A 27,888-nucleotide genomic window follows, 5' to 3' on the forward strand; every position below is an offset into this window, starting at 1 on the left:
AGGAAAGTGTATTTTGAGAGATAATGTGTCAACAGAAATACGGGTTTTGTCCTCGAATGAAGGGCTAGCCCCGGACTTAGTGGTGACTGAGCCGAGTGGAACAAACCAAAGTCAAGGAGCTCTGTGCCCCATTAACCCTGCTGACTCTATGTACTCTTGATGGGCAAATACCATACTACTAATACTAATAATAATAATAGTATTTAAGTGCTATGTGCCAAGCACTGTTCTAAGCACTGGAATAGATACAAGGTTATCAGGTTGTCCTACGCAGGTCTCACGGTCTTAATCCCCATTTTACAGATGAGATAACTGAGGCACAGAGAAGTTAAGCGACTTGCCCAAAGTCACACCGCGGACAAGTGGCGGAGCCGGAATTAGAATCCACGACCTCTGGCTCCCAAGCCCGTGCTGTTTCCACTAAGCCATGCTGCTTCTTAATTATGGCATTTGTCAGGTGTTTACAATATGCCAGGCACTGCAGTAAGCACTAGGAAATACAAGCAAATCAGGTTGGACACAGGGCCTGTCCCACGTGGTGCTCACGGTCTCCATCCCCTTTTACAGATGAGGTAACTGAGCCACAGAGAAGTGAAGTGACTTGCCTAAGGTCACACAGAAGACAAGTGGCATAACTGAGATGAGGACCCATGACCTTCTGACTCCCAGGCTCATGCTCTATCCACTTTGCTATGCTGCTTCCCTGCATCTCTCACACCACGCCTAAAGAAGCCAGTCGGCGGCACTGGACTGTGGCAAAAATAAACAAATACCCTCTACTAAACCCTCCCACGCCAGGCCGGGGAACGAGGCCGCTAACGTGAGCATCACGGAAAAGTCAGCACAACCCTTGAACTTTCCGTTTCTTTCGACCCGACTTCGGGGTCACCTGGTGCAGACAAGTGCAGGGTGTGTACCTCAGAACTCGGTTCCTGCAAAGCCAAATTTGGATTTTTCCCTACCTCTGGAGACCAATCAGGGGAGCCATTCTCAGTGGAGGAAAACATTCAGAAACTGGAGGATTTTCAAAGCCCTCACAAACATCTGTGGAATCGTGGGGGAGAGTGGTCAGTCACACTGGAAAATCTGTGAGCAAGTCTTATGAATGGCCTCTAAGTACTCGTGCTTTGAAATCCTGCACCTAGATCCGTCGCTGCTGGTTAGAGTTCAAGGGCCCAATTTCTTGGCCGGCTGTTCAAGAGTAGCTTCAGATTTCCCCAGGTCATGAATTTAACTTAATTTCTATACCGTAGGCTTTGCCCAGTTTAAGTAGTTTTCCATGGCTGGGTTTTCCTCCAGACACCTACTAGCATATTTTAAATGTTCAGCACTAAATGAACACCCATCAATTACCTCCAGCCCACTCTCTCCTCCACCCTCCCCCGTGGTCCCTCAAAGGCTTGCCACCTTCCTAGAAGGTTATTTTATTTGATAAATTAACCAGAAAACGTGATTAAGACAAATTCAATTATTCCTTATGTTTCCCAAACAGAATCAAACTCTATTTAGAGCTGAAAAGCGGGGACACATTCAAAAGCCAAACCTCAACAAAGTGAAGTGAAAGTCAATTCTTTTTTTTTGTTTTATTTGTTGGATTAAGGATTGAGCTCGTGGTTCTGGTTTCTTCTGCGGCAGCTGATATTAATGACTCTGAATTCAAAGCATCACTCTCTCCTCATGGAGATAGTAACGATTCCTCCAGGCTTGAAAACGGGTGCCAGGCAGGACAACGGAAAAGCAACTTTGTGTCTGATTTGATTTTTTTTTTAAGGTTTGCAAAATTCAGGGACAGGAGGGAGAAACAGCTGGAAGAATCCAAAGCAACACCTCCTCGACCAAAGACATGCTCTTACATTGTTAAAAATAATCTCGATTCCCCACATGAAAGGTGGTTCCCTAAATAGAACAAAACTTCTGTTTCACTCCTCTCTGAACCTTTAAGAGTCATACAGGCGGGTCATCTGTTTTAGAGATTGCCGCAATTTGCTATTCATGACATACAGAAGTTCCATTTCCTCAACATCTGTATGTGGATTCAAAGGCCACAGCCTCACCCAACACTATGTTAATATGTTTCAGTAGAAAGCGAGGAGGCAGGGAGGTATTTCTCTGTACGTTTTTCATTGCCATTTCTAAATAAAGCATTTCCAGTAGCAGACAGGTCAAGAGGGAGTGGCGATTCCAATCTCCATCAACTTGCCCGCCACGCCAATGTGATAGGGTGTCGGATGGACAGCTTGAACACATCAACCCGCACGAGGGCCGTCCCAGCCACTTGAGAATGTTCCAAGGGAAAATCAGCTCTTTTGGGTCTTCTGCAGTTCCCGGTGCCGTAGAGCTTGGTTCGAAGAAGGAATCAGTTACCTCCAGCACCACAGAACACCACTGTCCTTTTTCTGTGTACGACCTCTTCCCGGTTAGAACGGACATTTGATCCGACAACAGTCTCACGAGCAACACGGCATATGCAGAAGATAGATTTCCCTGCTGAAAACATCTAGTCAACTCTGCATCCCTCTCCCTCCTTTGCAAAATTACCTTCGGATCAACATCATTTATGGTTTCAGTGTTACAATACGAAGCCCTGAGGATGACTATTTCAAATGAGTGCCTTGCCACTGAATTCCAGCCATAGATCAATGGAACTACTGTGCAAAGTTCCCAACTAATAGAGTGAAAATTGTTAAATATATAACCTTGCCGGCTCAAAATGTTACCGCTTGAACAAGGGCTATTCCTTTAGCAGGTTTTTGATTAAATGGCTCTTCGGGTTTATGAAACATATTTTGATGCTCTCCGCAGGAAACGTCTTTATTTAATGGACATCATCTTTTATCGGGTCATTTTTCTATTGAATTTTAACATTTAGTGAACTGAAAGGGTATAGATTTTGACCCAGATGTTTCTTATAAAGGAATTTAAGTGGGTTCCACGTTGCCAGAATTAGAGCTTTGTCAACAGCAAATACAATTACAATCTTGTATGGTCAAAGCTTAACCCCTTAAAGGGGACCCAGAAGGAAAAAATGGCACCTAAAGAGCCTTGGATCAGAAACCCCGCCGGTGAACCGAGTGGAACCACTTTTCACCTCATCCATTCCCATTCTTCCTCCCTGAAATGGTGCCACATTCCTTGTTTCCCACAGCCCATGGAACTTCACCGAGGAGAATAACGTGGCAGCGAATTCCCTGGGTTCCTATGCCCCGACACTATGGAAAAGTCATTATCAGAAGGGGCGTATGGCAATCACTCTCTGCTGGACACTGTTCCAGTTTCCTAGCTCTCCACCTCCAAGCCCTCGGATAATGTTGCCGGAACTCGCAAACCTCCCACAAAGAAAAACAACGGGACTGCAAGAACTGCAGAAAGCACGTCAGTAATAGAGGATTGGGTTTGGCCTGTACCTCCTTCAGTGGTAAGCCTACGTATGTACCCTGAGGTTCGGGCCGGGGGGGGGGGAGGGGGGGAGAATCCAGCAGCATGGCCTAGTGGGTAAGCGCATGGGCCTGGGGGTCAGAAGGTCCTGGCTTCTGATCCCAGCTCCCGCACTTGTCTGCTGTGTGACCTTGGGCAAGTCGCTTCATTTCTCTGTTCCTCAGTTACCTCATCTATAAAATGAGGATTAAGACTGTGTGCTTCATATGGGACAGGGACTGCGTCCAACCCCACTCGCCTGTATTCACCCCAGTGCTCAATACAGTGCCTTGCCCAGAGTAAACACTTGAATACCATAATTATTATCATATCAGTGTATCTATACTCACTGGCCGGATGGCTAATGCACATCCCTCCAATGATCCACAGCTGCTGCTTAAACCGGTCAATTCTTTTCATCCCTCTGATCCCCGGGAATCTTGTTCGCCCCACCTCTTCTATGAGGGATAAATGCATTGTTATCGGTATAACACTTCATTTGCCAAACCCTAAATCCTCTGTTGGCTAAGAACTTCTGGATGTTCTGCTCATTCCAAAATGTTTCAAGCTGGGAACAAGACGATGAACGGCCGAGAAGCAGCGTGGCCTAGTGGAAAGAGAATGGGCCTGGTGGGCAGAAGACCTGGGTCCTCATCCTGGCTCTGCCAGTCGTCCACTGTGAGACTTTGGGCAAGTCCCTTCACTTCTCTGTGCTCCAATTTCCTCAACTGCCAAAGGGGAGCTCAATGCCTGTTCCCTCTCCTACTTAGACTGTGAGCCCCACGTGGGACAGGGATTATGTCCAAGCTGATTAACTCGTTTCTACCCCGGCATTTAGAACAGTGACAAGGAGTATGTAATTAACCAATACCATAACACCTTTTGTTGAGTGTTTATTGTGTGCAGAGCACTGCACTAAGCATTTAAGTGAGCACAACAGATTGTACATCTTTGTATATTAGATTGTTAGCTCCTTGACGGCAGAGATTTTTTCTACCAAATCTATTGTAGTGTACTCTCCCAAGTGCTCAGTACAATGTTCTGCACTTGATAAATACCAGTGATTGGCTGATTGAATGACTGATCACAACAGATTTGGATCCATTCTTTTGAGTACTGGGGGTGGAAGGTACAGCAAATGACTAACTAGCCAGCTCTAGTGGGATTGGGAGTGTGGAAGAGGAGCAAAGCCTAACAGTCTTAATTTCAAGGGATTACAGTGACCATGTGGCCCAATTTACACTGGACAGTTTTGACTTCAGAGATTCCACCACGGACCAATTAGAAGATGGAATAGAAAGAGCCTGGACCTGGGAGTCGGAGCACCTCAGTTTTAATCCTAGGTCCACCACATATTTGGTGGGTGACTTTGGACAAGTCACAGTCTTAATTCCCATTTTACCGATGAAGTAACTGAGGCACAGAGAAGTTAAGTGACTTGTCCAGGGTCACACAGCAGACAGGTGGCGGAGCCGGGATTAGAACCCAGGTGCTAAAGAACATATATGTGGTGTTTTTGTTGTTGTTTTTAATGGACTGACCTCAACTTGACAAAATAGTTCTACAATACCAATATAGAATATAATGGAAAGACCATATCTCCAAACTCCCATGCTTTTCACTCCTATTCATTTCAGCTTCATATTACCATTTTTTTTGAATGACCTTCTGGTGCTGAGTCCTATTCAGTTAATCCTTTTCTGATGCTCCTGTGCCTGGTCAATCTTGTGCCTTCTTAGAGCCGTGCTCCTTGTTTTTGTCCTTAACTGGAGAAGCTGGTGATGACCCCTAAAAAACTTTGTATTTTTCCTCCCAAAATTATCCGGGTTTTTGAGCTGCCTTTCTCTCTTCTGAAATGTCAGCAACCTCTTCCCATTTAGGATCATCTGCTCCTTCAAAGATCTCAACTCCTCACCCTGTTCATCAGTAGGAAATGCAATCGATCCCTTGGACCAATCCCTCTGGAACAAATCCAGTAACTCTGGTGGCTCGGCACAGCCCCTGAATAACTACCACGGAAGATCCATCCTTGTACATCTAACAATAGTACCATCAAAACCATGATTTTGTGATCTGACAGTGATGACTTCGTGGGAGAATGCCAACAGCCTCCCCAACATCTAGATAGAGCTCCCTCGACTCTCAGCACGATATGGACAGGGAACATGGCTGCTAATTCTGTTGTACTCTCCCAACTGCTTAGTACAGTGCTCTTCCCTGTGCAGTGTGTTTGAATAACAATAATAAATCTCATTGATCGATCATATCAACTCCCAGAACTCTAACAGCAATGGATATTGGATTGTCCTAGTGTGTCCTAGTCTTCGCAGGACCTTGCTGATTGTTTCTTGGATTTTTTTGTTTTCCTAGATCACTGCAAATAAGCTACTTGATGATCTGTTCAAATAATTTCCAAATAGCCATGTTTAACTGACTTGTCAGTCAGGAGAAGGAACAGCCATTTTTCTTGTGGAAAGGTGGCAATTTTGGTTGTTCCTTCCCAATCATCATGGGTTTCTAGTCCCCATTAGTTCACAGAAATCATGACCAATGGTACCAAAGTAACATCCTCCAATCCCTTCCCTTGAGTCGATGCACTGGGCTGTGCTGGTGGAACCTGGCTTCTAATCCTGATTCCACCACTTCCCTGCTGTGTGACCTGGAGCAAGTCACTTACTTTCTCTGCGCCTCAGTTTGCTCAAATGTACAGAATTTATTCCCTTTCCTACTTAGACCGTCAGCCTTGGTGAGACAGGGACTGTGTCTGTCCTCAGTATTTTGTCTTTTCCCCAGAGCTTAGAACAGTACTTGACACACAGTAAACACTTGAATACAATATTTTTTTTTTAAAACCAGTTGTTCTGATTCTCTTAAACTGCTTCCCTCCATTTTCTAAAACTGGTTTCACAATCGCGATCAATGAATGATATCTACTGAGCACTTACTGTATATAAAACACTACGTGCTTGGGACAGTAACAGAGTTGTTAGACAAATTCCTGTTGCTGTTGTAATCACCAGTGAGACTGAGCACTCATTTCATGCACAGCCTAATAATAATATTGATAGCAATAGTGGCATTTGTTAAGTGCTTACTATGCATCAACCACTATTGTGAGCACTGGGGAAGACACAAGATAATCAGGACAGAAGCAGTCCCTGTCCCACCAGGATTTCACAGTTTAAGTAAGGAGGGAGAACAGGTATTGAATGCTCATTTTATAGATGAGGTCACCAAGGCGCAGATAAGTTAAATGATTTGCTCAGGGTCACACAGAAGTCACGAGGTGGAACAGGGATTAGAACACAGGTCCTCTGACTCTCAGGTCCATGTTCTTTCCACCCAGCCATGCTGCTTCTTCCTAGGCGCTTGGGATTCATCTCAAAGATTGTACTGTGCCAAGAAATTAGTTCAGGGTTCTGCACCCAATAGGTACTCAATAAATAGTGTTTGATTCAATTTATTTGGGGAAAAAAACCTCTTCCAGGATAAGTGATTCTGGCTCTGCCCAGTGATTTGTGGTGATCTTTTCTAAGGAGGAAGGGTAGAAAGCATTAATAAAAAACCTCTGACTTTGCAGTCTTTCACAAACTTGGTTCCCTAATGCTCCCTCGTAAAATCCTGATCCGGCTTCTGGGATCCATTGATGCATGAGCACATCTTAGTGAAAAACACCCCTCACTTGGGAATCAAAAGACCAGGGTTCTAATCCCCAGCTCCACAACTTGCCTGCTGTATTATCGTGGGCAAGTCACTTAACTTCTCTGGTCCTCGGTTTCCTCATCTGTTTAATGGGAGTTAAATACCTGTTCTCCCTCCCCTTTAGACCCTGCATCCCATTTGGGTCAAGGGCCGTGTCTGATCTGGTTGACTCTAAACGAATGATCGAAACATAGTAATCGCTTCAATACCACAATTATTATTATCAGATCCCCAATCACCTAATAACAATAACTGTGGTATTTGTCAAGTGCTTACTGTGCACTAAGCACTGTTCTAAGCTCTTAGGTGGATACAAGCAAATCGAGTTGGACACAGTCCCTGTCCCACGTGGGGCTCACAGTCTTAGTGCCCATTTTATAGATGAGGCACCTGAGGATCGGAGAAATTAAGTGACTTGCAGAAGGTCACACAGCAGACACGTGGCAGAGACGGGATTAGAGCCCACGTCCTCTGACTTCCGGGCCCGTGCTCTTTCCACTAGGCCACGCTGCTTCTCAAACTGCTTTAATAAGCATTGTTGAGTGACACGCCGGTGGGAGCCAGGAACCAGCAACGCTCCCGTAATTTGGGCAGCTTAAATGTCCTTACTGGAAAGAGGATGAAGACTAGAGATGCTCATTTCACACAACTGCCTCCAAGAATGAGTGCTGGGCTCACCTCACAAGGAGCCACTGGGTACTGAAGGACTCAGAAGCTCAAAGCCTTTTGACGGGCCAGGAAATGAATCCAACCTCTTGTGCTGTGAGATGCCGGGAGTCGACGCCTTGGGCCACAAGCTTACTAACTGGCCTTCTTCGCTGCCTGCGTCTATTGTCTCTGGCTCACTCGATATTTTTTTTTCTTAAATGATCAAAATACTCCAAGAGGCTCCTGAAACCAGTAAACCCATAAAATCCCTCCCTGAATCTAACTGAATGGCAACTCAGGCAGGGGTCCACTACCTTGTAATCTGTTTGTGCCCCTAAAAAGTTGACAAAAACAAAACCTAACGACAACAAAAAAGGAAATGTCTTCCGTCTCCTCATATCCCCTCCAGGAGTTTCCTACTGGGTTGAAAGATTGTACGAGATGTCCCGCCTGGAGAATCCCTCTGGGTGGGAAGGCAGCGTGGTTGTGTGGGTGGAAGAGAGAAGAAACCCTCAATGTTGGAAAATCTCTGTCCCTCGGTGGTCTATTGGCACCAAACCAGGTGAGTGTAGCAACCAAGGGCATATGCCTGTGGGATTTGTTGGCAAAGATGGCCACCGGCTTATAAAGTAAAACTGAGATCAAAAGACACCTCGATTTATTTCTGGGAAAAGAGAATGCTGAAGGGTCTGGCAGAAGGCTAGAGTTAAGATCCACCAAATGAAGCCCAGGCAAATTGGCAGGAGAATCTTTGGCGGGTCCTAAAATATCTCACGGATTAATTTGGGAGCGTCCGCCTGCCAAGCTTTCTCGGGCTGCTCAGCGCCGTTGTCCCTCTTCCAATGGTATCCTAGTGGGTTTGTGGACACAAGCTTCTTGGGGATTGGGGAGTTACACAAAGGTATTTGAGCAGGTTGATTATTTTGAATAGCTACCCATCACCGACAAAAGTTTAAGAGGGGGGAAAAAAAGTATTTTCCAAAAGACAAAATACATCATAAACTTGGCGGCTGCTATCACCCTGAAACAGCAGTTTGCAACTTGCACTGTAACAAATCTTCCCCTATACATTATCTCACAGGAAACAACACATGATAAATTATTTGGACAATACGCTTCCCCTCCCTCTATCTCCTCCCCACTTCGAAAAGATTTAACATCTAATTCGGGTTTTGACGAGCTGCTTCATCTCTGCAGAAACACTGTTGATCTCTGTCGGACCCCTATGGCCTTGGGCAGAACAAACCCGAAGAGAAAGAAAGAAAGAGAAAAAAAAAATTGGCCATCGGTAATGATAAATAAATACATTACAGGATGCGACTCCGGGGAATGAAGGCTGACACTGAAGGAGCTCTGTGACCTCCGACTCGACTGCCAAGTCTCCGTCGTTCGACGAAAGTCAATTTCCCACCCCCGACCCACCTCCCACCAGCGCCCATTTTTTAACCGGTTGTTGCAAAGTGAAATAGAATAAAAATAAAACCCAAACCCCAAGCTCCTAAAACAGTGGCTCTTCGGGAAACCGGACTTAGTGTTTTCTTTTGTGGTTTATTTAGGTTCGAAAAGATTGTGTTATGGGAATAGAGCACATCAGGGGAAAGGAAGCTATGCCCAATATTTGTTCAAAAACTTCTGCTAGGAATGTATACTGTCTCCTCCTAAATCCAGGGTTTAAGAGATCTCTAGCCTCTCTCTCTCTCTGGCCTTCTCTTTTGGCCTACGGCCACACAAGGAAGATGTGCGGTGGGGGTCTGGGAGAAGCTGCTTATTCATTGCTCCTTGATCATCATCTTCAAGCAAAATCACCAGTTACCTGGTAATTGCAGCATGTTCCGCTGACCAATGAGATGATCTCCAATAATTTACCCTCCCTTAACTCGGTCTCGCTCCACGGGACCTTGCTCTCCATTCCATTCCATTGTTTGAGATGCAGCGTGGCCTAGTGGAAAGAGCATGGACCTAGGAGTCAAAGGGCCTGTCTCCTAATCCCGCCCTATCTTTCCCATTAAACTAAAAGCACTTTGAGAGCAGGTACTATCCTTGCCTGCTATAATGCTTGCCTGCTATAATGCTCTGTGTATTTGACAATCTTCAGGAAGCCGGTGGTACCACTTTGTATCTTGATAGCGTGTCCGATTTGTCTTTTATCTTGGAATGCCCTTGATGTATGCATGCAGAGAGAAATGAGTGAGAAGTTGGGATTTAGTTTATCCCGATTCCGTCCCCATCCAAGTCCCTGGACCTCTCTAGCTCTTGGGTTCCTCCTCATCTGTAAAATGGGGCTAATAATCTCAGTTCCTACTGACTCAGGGGAATCAGCACATTTTAAATAACCCATGGGAAATATTTGGGAAAAGAGCTTAACTCGATGCATATCCATGTTCGCATTACTCCTACGACCTAGCTGGGAAACACTCTTCCCGCTTAACAAATGGGAAAACATGGACACACATTTAAAGGACTTGGTCTGGGACAAGCCCTTTCCTCTTAGCCCCACCGAGGAGATCCTAGAACCCAGGAATTCTGGACTCTTGCTTTGTCCTTAGGACCTTAAACCATTCTTCTCTCTGCGGACATTCCTAATAACCAATTGGCCAATTTTCATGAGATTCTGAATACACAAAATTGAAATGTTTAGAATATATCACCCGGCACCATATATTTTATCTAGCATCATAAAGTACTTACAGATGTGCAGCCAATCAGATTGCTGGAGTGTTTGAGCATTCCAACCCCAGTCATTTTTTCCTCAAAGTTTATGCTTTGGAATGAGCTGATCTGGGGTTGTTAAATTCAGGAATGTTCCTTCTAAACCTTTGGTTGTGTGTTTATGTCCATATCCATGGGTTGTGCAAAAGGGCCTTCAATTTCAATCTGTAATGCATCCCTTAAGGTAACAAAATCAAATTAGCCCTTTGAGATAATGGGACCCTCTCAGCAATATTCTGTATGGGCTAAATGCATCTCTGTGTATGCATTCGTCACATATAAGATATATGTACGTGTGGGTGCTTGTGTTGTCTAAGAGGTCACGACTGACAGCGAGACCCGTCCAAGTATGAAAATGAGGCTGAAAAGACTAATGAATTAACTAAGAATTGTGGGCCCACACAGTTTGCTGCTGTTCCCGTACCATACCGGTCCGTTCTTGAGCACACCTCTTCAGCATGGCATAGTAGATAGAGCATGGGCCTGGGAGTCAGAAGGTCCTGGGTTCTAATACTGGCCCCGCCACTTGCCTGCTGTGTGACCTCGGGCAAGTCATTTAACTTCTCTGTACCTCAGTTACCTCATCTGCACAGAGAAGGGTACAAAAATACTCATATACCAGTATGCCTGCAGCAAAAAAACTCAGAGCCTGCCCTCTGGGTTACCTCCACTAGCTCACTGTGGGCAGGGAATATGTCTGTTTACTGTTGGAGTGTACTCTCCCAAGCACTTAGTATAGTGCTCCGCACACAGTAAGCACTGAATAAATTTGATTGACTGACTGTCCGACCGACGGTAAGTTGTGTCATAGCCAGAGAGAGAATAAGAATGACATGTAGTACACTCAATTCTGCCAAAACATTCATTCGTTCATTCAATAGTATTTATTGAGCCCTTACTATGTGCAGAGCACTGTACTAAGCGCTCGGAATGTACAAATCGGCAACAGACAGAGACAGTCCCTGCCCTTTGACGGGCTTACGGTCTAATCGGGGGAGACGGACAGACAAGAACAATAGCAGTAAATAGAATCAAGGGGATGAACGTCTCATTAAAACAAGAGCAAATAAATAGAATCAAGGTGATGTACATCTCCTTAACAAAATAGATAATTTTGCTAGACTCTAATGGTAGAATTGGAAGACATTTGTTTTACAATACATATCTGTCTGAGACCGTGCAATCCAACGTCAGAAGGAATAAAATCTGCTATATTATACTCTCCAAAGCTTTAAGAACAGTGACCTGCATGCAGTAGACACTCAGTAAGTATGCTATTTGTTATTAATAATGCTATTTGTTAAGCACTTACTATGTACCATGGACTGCCCGAAAGACAATCAAATGGATTTTAGAGCAAATTAAACCAAAGTGGTCTTTGGAAGGCCAAATGACTCGACGTAGATTAGCATATTTTGGACACATAATCAGGAGGACTAATTCTCTGGAGAAGACACTAATGCTATGAAAAGTCTGGGGAAAACGTGGAAGAGCAGACCGGCAGCTAGATGGAGAGAGACCATAACAACGACAACAAAAACGCCATTAGAAAGGTTGCAGATTATGGCAGAGGACAGGACATTCTGGAGAAAATATATCCATGGAGTCACTCGACGGCACTTAAATAATAATGATGATGATAATAATGATGTGCCAGGCACTGTACTAACCACCGGAGTGGATAAAAGCAATCGAGTTGGACACGGTCCCTGTCCCACATGGTGCTCACAGTCTCGATCTCCATTTTAAAAACGTGGTAACTGAGGCACAGTAAAATGACTTGCCTAAGGTTACACAGCAGACAAGTGGCAGAGCCATGATTGATTGATTGGTTGGTTGTTTCCACGTGCCCATGAGGACAGCACTGGATCTGGTGAGTATACAATGGCAGCTTTCCTAAGCGTGGGATTCTATAAAGGCGCTACCCCGGTGTTTCAGGAAAACTGGCTGTATGATCAAGGGAATCAAATATTCATCTCTGACAGTGGCAAGAGGATGTTTAGAGGAACAGGGTTATGGCTGTTCTCCATGAAATCCAATCAACTGGTTAGGGCTAGACAATCCGTCCTCCCTAATTTTTTCCTCTACATCCATAACTTTCCCGCCAGTGGCTCATTAGGGGCCTCCCATTTCTGAATTTGTCCATGCCCATCTTGAACATACCAATGCTTCCTGCCAACGCATTTCTTGAGGTTATGAATTCCATATGCTTACTGCCCACTCTGTGTTTCCCTTTGTTAGTTTTGAACCTACCCGTCTTCAAGCTTCAATAGGGCCCTTGTGTTGTGGAATGCAGTGGATAACAATTCCTTGCTTGGCCCTGTTACCCCCTCATTCCTCTGTAAATTTCAATCATGCTCCCACTCGGCCTCTGCATTTCCAGACTGAAGGGTTCTAATCCTTTTAGCCTTTCCTACTCTGAGAAATGCTCCACTCTCAAATCATAAGGTTGTCCTCTGTACCTTGTCCGCTCTTAGTATGGGAAGTAGCCTGGTACAAAAAAGCACAGGGGCCTGGGAGTCGGAGGACCTGGGTTCTAATTCTAGCTCTGCCACTGACCTGTTGTGTGACCCTCTGCAAATCTCTTAACTTCTCTGTTCCTCAGTTTCCTCATATGTTAAATGGGGATTCAATCCTACTCCCTCCTACTTAGACTGTGAGGCCCAGGCGAGACAGGGACTGTGTATAACCTGACTACTTTGCATCTACCTCAGGAGTTAGAACAGTGGTTGACACAGAGAAAGCACTTTATTATTATTACATTATAATAACGATATTATTTGTCGACTGTCAAGTATGTGCCAAGCACTGTTCCAAGCACTGAGGTAGATACAAGGTTCTCAGGTTGTCTCAGGTGGGGCTCACAGTCTTAATCCCCATCTTACAGACGAAGTAACAGACACAGAGAAGTTACGTGACTCGTCCAAAGTCACACAGCTGACAAGTGGCGGAGGCGGAATTAGAACCCACGACCTCTGACTCCCAAGCCTGGGCTCCTTCCACTAAGCCACATATGTGCTTCCTGGCACACAGCCTCCAGAGCTGCATATGCTAATATAGGTGAAGCCATTCCCCAGTCATCTACAGGTAATATAATTCACACCAGAAAAGGAAACAAGATGCCAACATCCATAAATTCATCAAATACATTCACTGAGTGCTCATTATGTGCAGGGCACTGTACCAAACACTTGGGAGAGTACAATAGATTTGGCAGACATGGTTTCTGCTCTTAAGGAACTTCCCGAAGTTTCCCCATTACCTCCTCCTCACTCTATTTACCTTCCTGTCTTCATTCGGCATCCCTGTTTTTTTTCACAAGAGGAAGTCTCCACCGTTCTCTCTAAATCCACCCACTTCACCCGGGTCACCGAACCTAGCACTTCTCACCTGATAAAAACATCGGTGCCCACTCTTCTCCCTCCCTTCCCTGTTATCTTTATCCTCTCACTTTCTATTGGTTCCTGCCCTTTTAAAAAAAATGTATTTTAATGGTCCTGGCTGGAGGCTTACTACGGGTCAGTTACTGTGCTAAATACTGAAGTTAGATACAAGATAATTAGGTGGGAGACAGCTCCTGTCCCACATGGGGCTCACTGTCTATGTTAGAGGGAGGAGAATTTAGTCCCCCTTTCACAGATGAGGAATCTGAGTCACAGAGAAGTTGAGTGACGTTCCCAAGGTCGCCCAGCAGGCACACAACAGAGTCTGGATTAAAAACCCAGGTCCTCTGACTCCCCGTCTCATGCTTATTCCACTATACCGCACTCCTTCCCTCCTGTCTTTAAACATGCCAAGCCTCCCCAAGTTTAAAAATCCTCCTGTAGCTCCTGCCACATCGTCCTATCTCCATTTCTAACGCAAATTCTCTAATGCGTCGGTTTCACCCACTGTCTTCACTTCCTTCACACCAACTCTCTTCTTAACAAATGGCCTAGTGGATACAGCACAGGCCTGGGAGTCAGAAGGTTATGATTTCTAATCCCAGCTCCGCCACTTGTCTTCTGTGTGACCTTGGGCAAGTCACTTCACTTCTCTGGGCCTCAGTTCCCTCATCTGTAAAATGGGGAAGGAGCCTGGGAGTCCTATGTGGGGCAGGGACAGTATCCAACCTGATTAGCTTATATCTACCTTAATGCTTAGTTCAGGGCCTGGCACAAAGTGAGAGCTTAACAAACAAACACCACAACGAATTAACACACTACAATAAGGCTTTCCACCCTGTCACTCCACTGAGGCTGTACTCTCTAAGGACACCAAGGGATCCAAAGGGTTCTATTCTATAAATGGTGGTATTTGTTGAGCGCTTACTACGTGCAAAGCACTGTTCTAAGCGCTGGGGGATACAAGGTGATCAGGTTGTCAGGCTCACCGTTTTAATCCCCATTTGACAGATGAGGTGACTGAGGCACAGAGAAGTGAAGTGACTCGCCCAAAGTCACACAGCTGGCAAGCGGCGGAGCCGGGATTCGAACCCTTGAACTCCGACTCCCAAGCCCGGGCTCTTTCCACTCCTCTTTCATCTCTTGGCTACCTCTGACACTGTAGGCTACTGTCTCTTCCATGAAACTTTCAGACCACTGTCTTGCTGATGCTGCACCACTCTGCTTTTCTTTCTACGTCTCTGATTGCTCCTTCGCACTTTCGTTCTCTGGCTCATCTTCCTATTCTCATCCCTCAACCGTAGATGTCCTGCCTGCATGGCTCCTGGGTCCTTCCTTCCTTCTGTCTCTATACCCGCTCGCATGGGGAGCTTATCCGTTCACAAAACCGGGAAGCAGCGTGGCCTAGTGTAAAGAACCCTGCTCTAGGAGTCGGAGGACCTGAGTTCTAACCCCAGCTCCACCACTTGCCTGCTGTGACCTTGGGCAAGTCATTTCTTTGTGCCTCAGTTTCTTCAACTATAAAATGGGGATGAAATACCCATTCCTCCTCCTAGATAGCCTGTGAGTCCCGTGCGGTGCAGGGACTGTGTCCAACCTAATGAAGTTGTGTCAACCCCAGGACTTAGAACAGCACTTGACACGTCATAAGCCCTTAAAAAAAAAAAAAGAAAGACTTCTGGGCCCATTTTTAAGCAGACAACTTCAAAATCCACCTCTCATCCTCTTGCTTTCAGATCATCTCTTCCCAGATGTCCCAGTATCACCTCAAATTCAACAGGTCCGTAACCAAATTTTCCATCCTTCCTACTAAATCTAGCCCTCTTAGTTTTTCCCTGTTTCAGTCAAAGTTAAGAAGGAGGAAAAGGAAAAAACATCCTCAGTTAATGCCTAATAGGGTAAGATCTGTACATCTGTGCTGTGGGAGTCTGCGAATATTTTAGTACTCATTGCCTTGTGAATAGAGCGTGGTCCTGAGGATCAGAAGGACCTGGGTTCAAATTCTGGCTCTGCCACTTGTCTACCGTGTGACCTTGGGCAAGTCGCATCATTTCTCTGTGCCTCGGTTATTTCATCTTTAAAATGGAGATTGTGACTATGAGCCCCATGTGGGAGAGGGACTGTGTCCAACACTATTTCCTTGTATCCACCCCAGCACTTTGTACAGTTCTTGACACATAAGCACTTAAATATAACTATTATCATGTAGCACAGAAGTGTTGAAGTGATTTCCCTTCCTCCACAGTCTCATTTCCTCCTGCCTTCAAGATATCTCTACCTGGATAGTTCACCAAAACCTCTTTTTTTATGGTGTTTGTTAAGCACTTACTACGTGCTGGGAACTGTACTAAGCACAGGGTTAGATCCAAAATAATCGTGCTGGACACAGTCCATACCCCACATGGGCTCACAGTCTTAATCCCCATTTTAGAGATGAGAAAACTGAGGCATCGATAAGTCAAGCGACTTGCCCCAGGTCACAGAGCAGACAGGAGCCAGAACTGAATTACAACCCAGGACCTACCAGGCCCGTGGTCTCTTCACTAGACCATTCTGCTTCACTAAACATCTTCAAAACAGAACTCATCTTCCCACCCAAACCCTGTCCTCCGCTTGTCCTTCCCACCACCGTAGAAAACACCACTATCCCCCTTCTCAAAAACCCGTAACCCTGGCTTTGCCATCCACTTATCTCTCTCATTCCAATCACATATTCAATCAGTCACCAAATCCTGTCAGTCCTATTAGAGAAGCAGCGTGGCTCAGTGGAAAGAGCCCGGGCTTGGGAGTCAGAGATCATGAGTTCAAATCCCGCCTCTGCCACTTGTCAGCTGTGTGACTGTGGGCAAGTCACTTCACTTCTCTGTGCCTCAGTGAGCTCATCTGTGAAATGGGGATTAACTGTGAGCCTCACATGGGACAACCTGATTACCCTGTATCTACCCCAGCGCTTAGAACAGTGGTCTGCACATAGTAAGCGCTTAACAGATACCAACATTAGTATTTCTAAAATCCACTCTTTCCTCTCCATTCAAATCGCTACTTCTTTGATCCAAGCACTAATCTTATCCTGCCTTCACTACTGCACCAGCCTCCTCACTCCTCACTACCTGCCTCCTGTCTCTCTCCACGCTAGTCTGTATTTCACTGAGCTGCCTGAATAATTTTTAAAAAAAAAAAATACATTCAGCCCACATGTCCTCACTCCTCAGGAACCTCTAGCGGTTGCCCATCCACCTCTGCATCGAGGAGAAACTCCTTACCGTCAGCTTGCAAACATTCACCAGCTCATCTACTCCTAACTGACCTCACTGATTTCCTACTGAGAACCCAGCCTGCACGTTCGACTCCTCCAACGTCACATCTGCTGTGCTCTCCCAAGCGCTTTGGCGTAGTGTTCTGCATATAGTAAGTGTTCAACAAGTACAGTTGACTGATAGTAGTGATAGCTGTGAACTATGAGTGGGTGGAGAGATTCTCAAAGCAAGAACACTGAGCGAAGCGGTTTTAGGGCAGCTTGTCAGGCTCTCTGATCGGTTGGCCTCCCCATTCCACTTAGACACTCAGCCTCGGTTTGTCCTATCAAGTGGGAGGAAGAATACCACGTCTTTCACAGAGTCCTTGAAAAGCAATTCGGAAATCTTTAGACCGCAATTCATTCATTCAGTAGTATTTATTGAGCACTTACCACGTGCAGAGCACTATACTGAGCACTTGGAATGTACAAGGCCCTATCGATAATAATAATAATGAATGGTATTTGTTAAGCGCTTACCACGTGCAGAGCACTGTTCTAAGCGCTGGGGGGGGATACAAGGTGATCAGGTTGTCCCACGTGGGGCTCAGGGTCTTAATCCCCATTTTACAGATGAGGTAACTGAGGCACAGAGAAGTGAAGTGACTTGCCCAGAGTCACACAGCTGGCAAGCTGGGATGAGAACCCATGACCTCTGACTCCCACGCCCGGGCTCTTTCCACTGAGCCAGGCCGCTTTCTGTGCATTAGATAGGAAGAGGCTAGAAAAAATTCTACAAGATTCAGAAACAAGCTATGACCCTCAAGGGGAGCACTAGCCAAACATTTAGCTTTTTTGACATCCTTTAATCTACCTCAGTAACCCAGCACTCCGCATACACTCTCTGAATGCACAGTGAGAATTTGCTGAGTATTCATCTATCCGTTACTGGGCTCCCTAGCCTTCAGTTCTTTGAGAGCTGTAGGGCTTATTTGGCTGGTCCTACTGACTCCATGTGAACCATTTATCATTTGGAGGAAGAAAAACACAATTCCAGAGAAGCTGGAGAGGGGCCAGCTTTTCTCTCTCTTCTCGGTCTTCCCTACTCCCTTCAGGACCTCGATGCTATATCAAAACAATTCCTTGGTTTGCATGGCAACAGAATATTTAATGTAACCCCTGTCTATAAGAGGTGGAGAGGCCCTTAAGCGGTAACTTGGAGTCTGCCAGGGGATTCTGGAATTTTTTTTTTTCATATTATCTGTCAAGAGTCTGGGTAAATTCTCAAGAGGAGTTGGTTTTTTCGATAGAGTGTGTGAGCTTAGAATAGTCACTCCGGGGAGCCCATTTCAGGGAAGTAAAATGAGATGTTACCCTCTGGACTAAAAGGTCCTTGTGGGCAGGGAACAACTCACCCAAATCTATAATACGATACTCTCCCAAGCGCTTAGTACGATAGAGGAGCAGCGTGATCTAGCGGAAAGAGCGTCGGCCTGGAAGTCAGAGGACCTGGGTTCTAATCCCAGCCCCTCCACTTGTCTACTGTGTGAGTTTGAGCAAGTCAGTTTCTCTGGGCCTCAGTTCCCTCATCTGTAAAATGGGGATTAAGACCTTGAGCCCCATGCGGGACAAGGACTACAAGGACTGCATCCAACTTTATCATCTTGTAGCTACCCCAGCGCTTAGTATAGTGCCTGGCACGTAGTAAGTGCTTACCAAATACCATAAAAAAGTCTCTGCTAAGAGGCCTTCCTGGACTAAACTCTCATTTCCCTTATTTGTCCTTCCCTCTGCATTGCTTAGGCACTTGGATCTGCACCGCTCAAGCACTTAAAGTTCACCCCACCCCAGCCAGCCAGGTCCCATTTACCCAACCGGCAAATTATTTTATTTTCTGCCTCCCTCTTTAGGCCTTAAGGAAGGGATTGTGTCTAACAACTCTATTGTCTTGTGCTTGAGAAGCAGCGTGGCTTAGTGGAAAGAGCCTGGGCTTGGGAGTCAGAGGTCATGAGTTCGAATCCCAGCTCTGCCACTTGTCAGCTGCGTGACTGTGGGCAAGACACTTTACTTCTCTGTGCCTCAGTTCCCTCATCTGTAAAATGGGGATTAACTGGGAGCCTCACGTGGGACAACCTGATTACCCTGTATCTACCTCAGCGCTTAGAACAGTGCTCTGCCCATAGTAAGCGCTTAATGAATACCAACATCATTATTATTACTTACCTAAGTGCTCAGTACACCACTCTGCACACAGTAAGCACTATCAATGATTGATCACTGATTAAGTGATTGACTGTGTCTTGTTTTCTCTTTTATAATTTGTCCCCAGTGCCTCATACCAGGCTCAGAGATCTCAGTAAATACCGCTGAATGAATAAATGAGTAGTTAAGATCTGGCTCTTTCCCATAAATGCCATGGGCTAGTTAAGAAAGTAGAGGAAAAAAGGCTAGGAAAGTAAAAATAATACTAGGAAAATAATAATAATAGCAATGCTAAGAGTAGCGGCGTGGCTTAGTGGGAAGAGCATGGGCATGGGAGTCAGAGGGCATGGGTTCTAATCCTGACTCTGCTACTTGTCTGCTGTGTGACCTTGGGCAAACCACTTAACTTCTCTGTGACTCATTTACCTCATCTGTAAAGTGGGGAGTAAAACTGTGAGCTCCACTTGGGACAACCTGATTACCCTATACCTACCTCAGTGCTTAGAACAGTGCTTGGCACATAGTAAACAAATACCATAATCATTATTATGATGATAATAATGATTATGGTACTTTATTAAGTACTTATGTGCCAAGCACTGTTCTAAGCGCTGGGATACACGCATTCATTCATTCTATTCAGTTGTATTTATTGAGGACTTACTGTGTGCAAAAGCACTGTACTAAGCACTGGACACAGTCCGTGTCCCACATGGGGCTCACACTCTTAATCCCCATTTTACAGATGAGGTAACTAAGGCACAGGGAAGTGAAATGATTTTCCCAAGGTCACGCAGCAGACATGTGGTAGAGTCAGGAATAGAATTCAGGTCCTTCTGACTCCCAGGATGGTGTCCTATTATATAGCGTAAGAATTTATAGTTCATAGATGGTGAACAGAGTAGTAAAACAGAGTTAGAGGGGGAATTATGTGAAAGAAAATTCTAAATATCATCTATCATGAGACAATGTCCAAAAACACATTTGTTAGCACCTCAGGAAATGCAAGTCATTTTAGGGCATTCTCCTGGACTCCTCTTGGAAATCCAAAAATTCCTATAAATGATGAAGGAATTCAGTAATGAGACCAAGCAATGAACTGCATATGCAAAAATCTATTAAATGTATAGGATCCACATGAAGACTTCCACTAAATTTGATCGGGTAGAGTGCTTATTCGCCTTTCAGAGCATACGTACTCTCTAGTCGACGTACAGAATTTCCACAGTGAGAATTCACCATGACTTTAAGCTATGGAAAATATAATATATATCACGTAACATATAGATGAGATTATGCTATATAATGTATAATAATGAATCCAATGGTTTGAACATTTGTCTGCTTTAGAATAACACCTCTTGTTAAGGCTTTACTGAACATAAAAATTTCCTTATTCACCACTAAGGTTGCCACAAAAAGGAAGGAACTTGCAAAGAAATATGCCATTAAACGATGAAAGAGAAAAATTTTTTTCTGTGAAAATTGTGTGGTGTCTTCTATCGGCAAAATTTCAGGGCAAGATGTGTAGAAAGCCATCATTTTCTAAGAAAATGCAATTAGAATATTTGGAATTTCATTTCAGATAAAAAATGAAATTTATTGCATATCAAATTTGGTAATGTGTGACTTCTATCTACATATGGTACTAATTTGGTGTAAAAAACAAAAAAGAAAAGAAAGTTTCTCCATCTAGTCATGTCGATTCACGTAAATAGAAGAATCCAGAAAATGTCATTAGTAGTTATGTAAGCAATGCACCTGTGTAGTCTAGGAATATTTCACGCTGAAGATCTAATTATACACAAATTTGTTTCTTGGTGTGATGCTTATCTCTAATTCACTGTTCTGAGTGGCTACATTGTAACTTACCTAAACCATTAGAAGTTAAGATTGTTCCTATTTAAGGCCGGCAAAGTGGGTGTTTTCACCGAGTCCAGTATATCAGTGGCTCAGCGGAAAGAGCACGGGCTTGGGAGTCCGAGGTCATGGGTTCGAACCCCGGCTCTGCCACTCAGCTGTGTGACTGTGGGCAAGTCACTTCACTTCTCTGTGCCTCAGTTCCCTCATCTGTAAACTGGGGATTAAGACCGTGAGCCTCACGTAGGACAATCTGATTACCCTGTATCTACCCCAGCGCTTAGAACAGTGTTCTGCACGTAGTAAGCGCTAAACAAATACCAACATTACCATCATAGAATATATGTATGTCGAGTTGTCTTTTGTACTCAAAAAAATGACACTGAATGTAATTTTCAGCTTTGGGGGCTTGTGTGGCTGAATCAATCAGTGGTGTTTATTGAGCTCTTACTATAGGCAGACCACTGCACTAAGCATTGGGGAGAGTACAGTACAACAGAATTCTGAGATATGTTCCCTGCCCATAATGAGTTTACAGTCTAGAAAAAAGGTCGGTGCTGGAAATCACAATCCCAAACACACTGTGAACGCACAGACTTTTCCTTACCGGGTTGTGGTGTGCGTTGTTGGCACCTCTTGGTGCTGTTTTCTCTTCTGCCTCTCAAGATCTTAGTTTAATGTGAGAAGCGTTGTGGCCTCGTAGATACAGCACGGGCCTGGGAGTCAGAAGAACCTGGGTTCTAATCCCCACTCTGCCATGTGTCTACCGTGTCACCCGGGGCAAGTTACTTCATTCTCTGTGCCTCAGTTACTTCATCTGTAAAATGGGGATTAAGATTGTGACCCCCCATGCAGGGCTTCGATGGTGTCCAAACTGATTACCTTGTCTCTACCCCAGCACTGAGTACAGTGCATGGCACATAGTAAGTGCTGAACAGATACCAAAAATAACCGTTTGTTTGAAGAGTGCCACTACTGCTTTTTTCATAAAAATTCTTCATAAATTTGATTTTATGCTTTTTCTTACATATGTGTGCATCATTTCCTTCTGACTCCAGCAATCCAGTTTCCAAATTTATTTTTACCAAACCAATCATTTCTCACCTCACTCCCGTGTAGCTATAAGTTTAAAAATAATAATAATAATGGTATTTATTAAGCACTTACTATGTGCCAGGCACCGTACTAAACGCTGTAACACCCAAGATGGCAGTCATAATTATTCATCTATAAATCTAATCATCCTCTATCTTTGTCTCTACCGACATCTCCGATTTGGATCCTTTTCTTTCCCCCCCCCCCCCCCCCCATGTTCTTTTGAGTCTTTTCAGAGTCTGGCTCTAATGCTTTTCAAGTTCACTGGCTCTAACCTTTACAGGACTTTTACGAAGTGTTAATGGTTTACAGTGACTCTTTATAGTCCAGCCCCGGAGGTGAGATATAACACCCCATTGTCACCTCATTATTCTGGAGACCGACCTGGAAGGGCTCAGGTGTGTCCTGCATTCTGACTGGCTGAAAGTTTTCCCATTCATCCCTCAGAAAATCAACCAGGGCCCAACCAGATCTGTTCCTCCCCGGAGTCCAAACTCAACTTCTTTATAATTAATAATGCATTTCATTGCACTAACCTTCCATTACAGGAGGTTACGGTGGTGAGATTTCCCTTAAAGCTGTTCTTCAGCACACACATAACGACCCTTTTGTTTACTTTTATCTCCTGGCTTTTTGCCTCTCACCATTAAGGTAAACACCTGGCCTTTTACTCGTGGTAACAAGCCCAGGCAGAAATCTCAAGCCTTTTTTTTTTTGGTCATTTTTTCATTCTCTCTCTTTATCGAGGAGCTGACTGATAAAGAGATCCTTCAGAAAGCCCAGGAGTCTGCCTGCCACGTTCAGTTTTGAAGTTATGTCTAGGTGAAGGAAGAAGGACAGGTAATAGATGTGTCTTCCTCTTCTTCTGTAGGATGATTTGTCTAAACTCTTTTCTTCTGATATCGGTCACACTGCCAGAACCAAAGGCAGAGGCTTTGAATGCTTCCCCTCAACCCCGAATCAATCAACAGTATTTACTGGAGAGCCACTCTGTGAAGAGAGCTAAGCAAAAGCACAATCCAGTTGGTAAACTTGATCTCTGCCCTCTCTTCCTTTCTTGTTTTTTAAAAGGATTAAATGCGAACAACTGACAGGAACAACTCTCACTTTTGATGGAAGATTGAAAATCCCCACTAATGATCTTTTCCAGGGTTTAGTACAGTACTGTGCACACGGTAAACAGTTAATAAATACTATGGATACTAAAACAACTCAGACTGTGAGCCCTATGTAGGACAGGTACTGTGTCCAACCTGATTAACTCTGTATCTACCTCAATGCTTAAAACAGTGCTTGACACAGAGTACTTACATTATTAATAACAATAATAATAATTATAAAATTGCAATAGAATAAAGAGGGGGCTGAAGGCGAATGAAGACCTGGATGAAATGAGTTTAGTAAGCACTTTATACAACAGAACTGACCTCTACCTCTGAACCCTCAAAAGTCCCTGAGGAAAAATGCAAGTGAATCAGTTTAACACCAATGGCTTAAAAAAAAAAAAAAGAGAGATTTGTTAAGTGCTTACTACGTGCCAAGGACACTACTTAAATGCCCCGGTAGATACAAGTTAATTTGGGAAGCAGCATGGCCTAGTGGATAAAGCATGGGCCTGGGAGCCAGAGGACCTGAGTTCTAATCCTGATTCCACTACTTGCCTGCTGTGTGACCTTGGACAAGTTACTTCACTGCTCTCTGCCTCAGTTCCTCAACTGCAAAATGGGGATTCAATACCTGTTCTCCCTCCACCTCAGACTGGGAGCCCCATGTGGGACAGGGATTGATCTGGTCTGACTGCCTTGTACCTACCCCAGGGCTTAGAACAGTGCTTGACACATAGTAAAAAAAAAAATCAGGTTGGACATAATCCCTGTCCCTCACGCAGCTCACAGTTTTAATCCCCATTTTGAAGATGAAGTAACTGAGGCCCAGAGAAGTTAAATGATTTGCTCTAGGTCACACAGCAGATACGTGGCAGAGGCAGAATTAGAACCCAGGTCCTTTGCCTTCCACGCCCATGCTATTTCCACTAGGCCATGCTGGCTCTTTCCACTAGACCACGCTGCTTTCCAACCTCCTTCCAACCTGCACTGATCAGCTTATCTGCCTTGAAAAATATTGTCATTAGTCTGAAAAGCCCAGGGTTTTTATATTGTTTGACTAGATTCAGTCATTCAATAGTATTTATTGAGCGCTTACTAAGTGCAGAGCACTGTACTAAGCGCTTGGAATGTAGATGTCCTTTCAGGTGGCAGAGGGGGCAGTTGTATTGCAAAATCAGTCATCTTGGTGTATTCATTAGCAATACCTTCCTCGACTGTGCAGAAGAATTGAAACTAAGTTCAGCAAACATCAAATCAAATGTCCTGCCGACATTTCATAAGATCGAAATAAAATACAAAGGGAGATAAACATGCAGGAACAAAAACCCAACTTTTTTTAAAGGTGTTTGTTAAGTGCCTATGTGTCAAGACTGTAAGTTTGCTGTGGGCAGGGAAATGTTTCTGTTATATTCTTGCGTTGTACCCTCCCAAGTGCTTAGTCCAGTGTCCTACACGTATTAGGCACTCAAAAAATATGATTGCAACACTGCATGAAGTGCTGGGGTAGGTACAAGTTAATTAGATTGGGACACAGCACCTATCCATTATGGAGGGACAACAGGTATTCTCACTTTTATAGTTGAGGAAACTGAGGCCCAGAGAAGTGAAGTTTCACAAGGTCACACAGCAGACAAGTGACGGAGCCAGGATTAGAAACCGGGTCCATTCTGACAGCCCGGCCCGTCCTCTCTCCGGTAGGCCATGCTGCACCCTTAGTAAGCTGGAAGTCTGATCTGATAAAAGTTCGAGACTGGAGCTCTAGTGTGAATAATTTGGATGATGCCAGCCTCGGTCCGCAGCAGACCGGGCCACCGGGTTCTTGACCCTGCTGGACTTGGCCCTGACTTGGGAGGGGAGCACAGAGGCCCTGGAGCCCGTGTGCCCCAGGCCCAGAACGCCCCGTTTCCCCCACCGTTCGCGTAAGATGGCAGCCACGGGTGTGGGACGGGGCCCAGCCTGGCGTGCTTCCGCTGTGCCACTGGCATGACTGCAGGCAGGGCGCCGCTCCGGGGTTCGAAGGTCCCACACCTCGGGGAGGCGGACGGGACTCTGGCCGGGTAAAGCTGTTTGAGGAATTCAGGGTGGTTAGGCTTGCGTCCATCCTCCAGCCGGAGCCAAGAGTCAGGTCGGCCCGTCCCTCTTTTGGGGCGCATGGGGCCACGGGAGCAGCAGGACGACGAGCAGCTCTCCGTAGTCCAGCCGGGCCCTAGGTCACCACCTCCCCAGCCTCCCACGTCTGATCCGAGCAGCGTGGCCTAGTGGAGAGATCACAGGCCTGGGAGTCGGAAGGACCTGGGTTCTAATCCCAACTTTGTCGCTTGCTTGCTGTGTGACCTCGGTCAAGTCACTTCACTGGGCCTCAGTTTCCACAACTGGAAAACGGGTATGTCTCTTCTCCCTCCGTCTTAGACGGGGAGCCCCACGTGGGGCAGGGGCTGCGTCCAACTGAATTAACTTGTATCTACCCCAGTGCTTGACCCATAGTAAGCAATTAACAAATACCGTTAAAAAAAAAAAAAAGGTGCGCTGTTTCTGAGCCAAGGTGGTGATGGAAGTTCCCTGTTTCCACACCTGCAGATCACTGAGCTGTTATTGGAGGATGTGGGGCAGGAGTGCTTGGGATAGGTCCCAGAAGGGGCTCTGGGTGGGGGGTGATCAAAGAACTTCTTGCAGAGAGGGACCTGAGGGCCCCCTCCCAGCCGCAGCCCGGCTCACCTGCCACCCATTGGCAGCCCCTCCTTCCAATGAGAAGCAGTGTGGCTCAGTGGAAAGAGCGCGGGCTTGGGAATCAGAGGTCATGGGTTTGAATCCCAGCTCTGTGACTGTGGGCAAGTCACTTAACTGCTCTGTGCCTCAGTTCCCTCATCTGTAAAATGGGGATTAAGACTGTGAGCCTCACGTGGGACAACCTGATCACCCTGGATCTACCCCAGCGCTTAGAACAGTGCTCTGCGCATAGTAAGCGCTTAACGAATACCAACATTATTATTATTATTCCAATTTGTATTTTGACCCTTATGTTAATCCATCCCAGGCCACGACATCCCATCAAATGCAGGATGTTTGATGCCACTTGGATTTTCTTCAATAGCCACCTTATTAAAGACAGTTATCGAGCACTTACTGTGAGCACGGCACTGTATTGAGTGCTGGGAAAAGTATAGAAAAGTAGACACGAAACACCCTCGAGACGCTCAGTACCTGGGTGTAAAATGAGAGTCCACTTTCACCCTGGTAAAAGCAAATCCAAATTACCTCACACCTCTAGATACTCAGGCTTTTATAAACAGAGACTCTTGGCTTTTTTTTCCCCCTCTAACCATAAAACAATAAGTGCTAGAAGAGCCATTTGGGTGCAAACGATTTTCAAGCGGGATGCTTTTTCCCTTCCTTCAGCATTATGACTCAGGAGGAGGGGTTGGGTAACCAAGGAGTGTTAGACCAAGAACTCCATTGCAACAGAGATGGGGAAAGATCCTCTGGAAAAGGGTCGGCAGGGGGAAAGGGAACCCCAGTAAAATAATAATGAAAGAGGGAGTGTTACAACTGTCGGGAAGAATGACGCCATGGAATACATTCACACCCTTTTAGCCTGAGTCCACCAGGGCGTGGGATAGGCCCCTCGTGATTGAAAGGGCTGGAAGGCGATGGGGTGGCACAGTGGCTTTGATCACACCATAATTCTGGGGAGGGGCCTAGTTCATTCCTTCATTCAACTGTATTTACTGAGCACTTACCTTATACAGAACACTGTACTTAAGCGCTTGGGAGAGTCCACTACAATAATAAACAGACGCATTCCCTGCCCACAATGCAGTGTTATCCTTGTAGAAATGCCAGGCTCACTGCAGAAACAGTCCGTGTTGGACTCTAGACTGTAAGCTTATTTTAGGCAGGGAAGGTGTCTGTTATATTGTTACACTGTACTCTCCCAAGTGCTCAATAAAATACTCTGAGCACAGTAAACGTTCAATAAATACAGCTGACCCATTGGCTGCCTGGCGTACTCGATCACAGGCTCCAGGCCACAGACAGGTCTGTTCCATACCTTCTGACATGAGTAAGGGAATAAGTGGTTTCTATCATCCTTATAGTGCTGCTGGGGGAACCTAAACAACACATGCCCCATCCTGAGGCCCATGGAGGCAACCCAGGTTTTTCCGCTGTTAGGGAGTACCCCCAGCCCACCCCGGCCCATCACCATCACCCCTTGCTGTCACTCAGGACCACTCCAATAAGAAGACATCTTAACTTTCACCCCAATCTTTACCAACAAAATTTCTTAACTAAACAATTTCAAAAAGCAGGCACTCACCAATGGCGTGGAAAAGATCTTTCACAAGACAACTGGTACAATTTTGTGGAAGGCAGGCAGGGACTGAAACCTCAGAGAGCAACGACGGCTACTTCTTCCTCTGAAATTGAAAAGTCCTGCCCAGATTGATTGGCTCTTTTCCCCCAAAGGGTTCTGGGAAATGTAGTCCCCAATTAATTTTTCCTATTTCCCCTCAGTCCCTTGACCTCGGCTCCATCC

The 27,888-nt window shown here is 45.3% G+C and overlaps 1 long non-coding RNA gene across 2 annotated transcripts; it reads right to left on the reverse strand.

Moving 5' to 3' along the window:
• Positions 1 to 2,398: 2,398 nt before the first annotated feature.
• On the reverse strand, positions 2,399 to 27,864 carry LOC107547887. 2 transcript variants are annotated; one of them, XR_001604351.3, is made up of 3 exons: positions 27,670 to 27,864; positions 3,765 to 3,872; positions 2,399 to 2,487 (listed from the first exon to the last, which is right to left on the reverse strand). It is a non-coding gene; the product is annotated as an uncharacterized LOC107547887 (long non-coding RNA). The 2 variants fall into 2 exon arrangements; XR_003761374.2 differs by having other exon boundaries at positions 2,401 to 2,484.
• Positions 27,865 to 27,888: the final 24 nt, after the last annotated feature.

Source organism: Ornithorhynchus anatinus, chromosome 8 (genome assembly GCF_004115215.2).
Source record: "Ornithorhynchus anatinus isolate Pmale09 chromosome 8, mOrnAna1.pri.v4, whole genome shotgun sequence".
NCBI classification, from domain to species: domain Eukaryota; kingdom Metazoa; phylum Chordata; class Mammalia; order Monotremata; family Ornithorhynchidae; genus Ornithorhynchus; species Ornithorhynchus anatinus.